We start from the raw sequence: 4197 nt of genomic DNA, 5'->3' as shown, positions 1-4197 counted from the left end.
GTTATCAGATCCGCTGTCAACAGAACCACAGTGTTCAAGCGACCCCAAAGCGCCAGAGCTGTGCTGCTAGTGGTTTTATTACAGTGCATGAATTGTTCTACTTTATTATTATTTATTGCAGTTATTCTCTTTCTGCACCTGACACTGGATTTTAGCACGTGTGGGCAACAGGGAAAGCATCATATGACAGAGGGTTCAAGGCCAGGTGCTGTCTCAGGCTTCCACTGGGGGGTCTTGGAACACATTCTCCACAGACCACAGGGACCTGCTCTATTTTAGACCTGCCGGGTCTCAGCTTTGCCAATTCCTCCCTCTGCTGGTTGTTTCTGGCTTCTACATTTGCTGTAGGAATTTGGATGTATTTGTCTGCCTGCAATAAACCCGATGTTTTTCTCCCTGCCCTGCAGGGAGGTAGAAACGTGGTCACTGGACAATTGGATAGGAAAATGGATGCTTCAAGAGGAGTGGGATGAACCCTGGGAAGGTTCTCTTTGCATATGCCTGGAGTGCCCCCTCCCTCCTCTATGGATGCAAATTGCTGCTAATAATATCACTTGACATTTATAAAGCCCTTTGCTTGATCTTCTCAACAGCCTCGGGATGCCTCCGAAGCCCAGCCAGACTCCCTTTCAAAGTCTTCCGAATAGATCCAGATATGGCATGCTTACCAAAGGAGGATGCTGGATTTACCTCCATCTTCATGCGAGGCAGAGCAGAGATGGATTTCTACTAAGATGGTATTCTGGTGCTATGCCAAATGGTACCAAAGATGGGATCTTGAGGTCAGATTCTGGAGCAGAATGACACGGAGGGGCCATAGGTCTCTGCATAAAGGAATCTTCCAGAAGAGATGAGCTCCCACCACACACAGCACCGGGACTCATCCTAGATCAGGGAGCAGAAACTCAGCTGAATGAGCATGCCTGGGAGGGTGTGAGGAGCACAAGAATGCATTGTAGGATGAGAAGAAAAGTCGGGCATCCTTGCTGTAGCCTGGCATAGCGGCACACCCCTATCTCAGCCCTTGGCAGCAAGAGGGACTGAACCAGAAGGGTCAGTAGTTTGAGGTCAGCCTGTTAGATGCTGGGATGAAAAAGAAAAGAGGGAGGAAGGGAGGGAGGAGGGAGGGAGGGGGAAGGAGGAAGGGAGAGGGAGGGAGGAAGGGAGGGAGGGGAAGGGAGGGAGGGAAGGAAGGGGAGGGAGGGAGGGAGGGAAGAAACCTTGCTATATTTTCTCACCCTTTGAAAAAGTCTAAACATATATTGTTAAACTGAAGATCTCAAGCCTAAGGGTGTCTAAAATAAAAGGATTTGTCAACTGCTAGACACACCATCCAGAAAAGGGACCAGGTCCTAGGACAAGTGTCTTCAAGTTCCCAGCAGCAAGCTAAGGAGCCCCTGGAAAATGTCCTCCATGAAGTGGAGTTGAGAGCTTGATTTTATGCCTTGGGGAAGGGAAGCCTGTGGGATGCCCACCCCACCCAACATCCACCCCATATTCATCCCACCCTACCCCACTCCCACCCCCGCTACAGACAGAGGGACAGATGGCTCAGTGGGGAAGCTTGGACCAGGACATGAGTCTTTAGAGTCACCATGCCCCAAGTCTTGGTGTTTGCCTATCCCTCCTGTCTTTCCCCCTCTGTCTTATAACCAGAGAGCAAGGAAACCTGTTTGAAGCCAGTGCTGAGCTTCTGCCCAAGTCAGGGTCCCTCTATCAGACCAAAGGGATGAATTAGATGAATGTTGGTATTATTAATCTTTTCCATGCCATGGGCCTCTTTGATACTCCAGTGTATTTTCAGGATAGTTTTTCAAATGTCGAAGACAAGATATACAGAACTACAGATAGCCAATTATATTACAAAGGAATATGATTAAAAATACAAGGTTGGATATTATGAAGCATAGTCTGCTGTGTAACACCCTAAGGAACGCAATCTAGATCCTGATTTGATCACGATTTTGATCCTGATCAAAAGTCGAAAGGATCGATACACGTGAGGCTTGTGAAAACTGGGCAACTAAAAGAGGCTTGAGAACGCCCACCAGGGGCACTGTCCACACAAGGAGCACAGGTACAGCATGGTTGGTTGCCTCTGGGTTTTTTTTTTGTTTGTTTTTTGTTTTTGTTTTTGTTTTTCGAGACAGGGTTTCTCTGTGGTTTTGGAGCCTGTCCTGGAACTAGCACTGGTAGACCAGGCTGGTCTCGAACTCACAGAGATCTGCCTGCCTCTGCCTCCCAAGTGCTGGGATTAAAGGTGTTCGCTACCACCGCCCGGCTGGTTGCCTCTGTTATAATAAAGAAAAATGCTAAATTACACTTAGTAAAAATGATGGGTTTTTTTTTTCTGCTCTGGCCCACGGCCCCGTGGACCACAGGGCAACTTCCAGATTGGCAATCTGTGGGGTTGCTTCTAACACAGACCTGGCTAGAGTCCACAGAATTATCAGATGAAGCACAGGGACAGAATGGGGCTGTGTAGGGAAAGGGGTTAGGATTTCTTTTTTCTGAGATAGAGCTTTACTCTGTAGTCCCAGATGTCCTAGAACTTACTGTATAGACCAGGTTGGCCTCAAACTCAGAAAGATCTGTCCACCTCTGCCTCTCAAATGCTGGTGCCACCAAAGTTTGCCACCTAACCCTGGGTTAGGATTTGACAGTCTTGAGAACTGGCACAAAAATATCTCGTGCGTGGAAACAGTTTTTGTTTTGAGAACTACCTGCTAGACATAGTGGCCCATACCTGTAACCCCAGGCACGTGGAAGGTTGAGAGTGCAAGGCTACAAGTTCAAGGCCAGCTTGGACCATGTAGAGAGTTTGAAGCCAGTTTGAACAACAGAGTGAATACAAGGCCAACCAGGGTCACAGAGTGAGACCCTGCTTTGATTCATTAAAATAAATGATCTAGCTGCTGTTGACTTTGAGAATGGGTCCAGAAAGGGAGGCTGCTGGAAGAGGCAGGGACAGGGAAGGGGCGGGGGTCCTGTGGATCTGGAGCAGTGGCCTCTCTCCTGTCCTCTGACGCAGGTCTGGGTTTTCTGTGCTGGATTCTCTGTAGATAATTGCAATTCTGAGTCAGCTGAGCCTTCCAGCAATTATTGGGAAGAAGCTGCCATCTGCTGACCAATTTGAGGAAAACGTGGCCGCTAGGTTAGTGCCTAGGAAGGAGCACTATGGGGACATGGCTCTTCAGGGAGGGCATCCTGTTGGTACAGCAGGCTGCCACACAGCAAGTGTGGGAAGGGCAGGGCCCGGTAAATGGAGGAATTTTCAACTGGCAAACTCTGGCCTGGCAGAAACTGGATGGGATGGCACTAGCTGCTTCAGTTGCTCTTTGGGAGTCAGAAAGCAAACAAAGAAGCCAAGGGGAGCAGAGAGAGAAAATAACCTGGCAAAAGGCTGTTAGGAGAGAAGAGGCATTCACTGTTAGGGAGAAACAGGTGCCACTAGGGACGCCTTGGGGAGAAGAGGAAGAGAACCTTTCCCCGTCCTCAGGGGAGATGGTGTTCTTTGGTCCCAAGATCGCTTCACACTCCTGCAAAGCTGTTCCTTCTGCCTTGAATATTTCTGCAACCCAGTCCTTCTTACCTAAGTAAATGTTTGCTGTGGGCCTAGGAACCTTCTGCACGGCATCCCCCAGGGAAGCAAGCTCTAGGGAACCTCATCTCTTTGTCGACACCTCCTGGCGCCGCTCTGGAATAGCTTGCTGACTTGTTTACTGTTTTCTTGGTGTCACAAGAGTCCAAAACCATGATGAGATATTATTCATCCCCAACTCTATCCCAGTGTGAAAAACCATGGGGCCTATTGGCTTACTATTTGTTTCTCTTGTGGAATTTCGAGGAACTTGTGAGCATAATTTGAAAACAATTTATAATATGCTTTGAAACATGTCTCCCTAGGGATCTGTCTAGAAGCTGAAAATCATGTCTTTTTCTATTTTAGTATCTATAAACACACTTGCAGGGCCTGCCGGCATCCATAGCCATTCAGCCTCAATTTAGAAAGACAACGTCTCCATCCAGTCCCTATGACTTGGAGAAACTGACCCTATGCTGCCAAGGAATTGAGATGTGACATGGGCCTGGCAAATTCAAATTCTAGTCGCTTAACACGATTGGTTCAGAGATGAGCACATGACTGAGCTGACCCAATGAATGCATCCTCACTTGGAACCTTGACTAGGAATTGCT

The sequence above is a fragment of the Alexandromys fortis genome, unplaced genomic scaffold, assembly GCF_014885135.2.
Source record: "Alexandromys fortis isolate MF-2015 unplaced genomic scaffold, M_Fortis_MF-2015_v1.1 scaffold_186, whole genome shotgun sequence".
In the NCBI taxonomy this organism is placed as follows: Eukaryota; Metazoa; Chordata; class Mammalia; order Rodentia; family Cricetidae; genus Alexandromys; species Alexandromys fortis.
Note: the sequence above shows the minus strand (reverse complement) of the source record.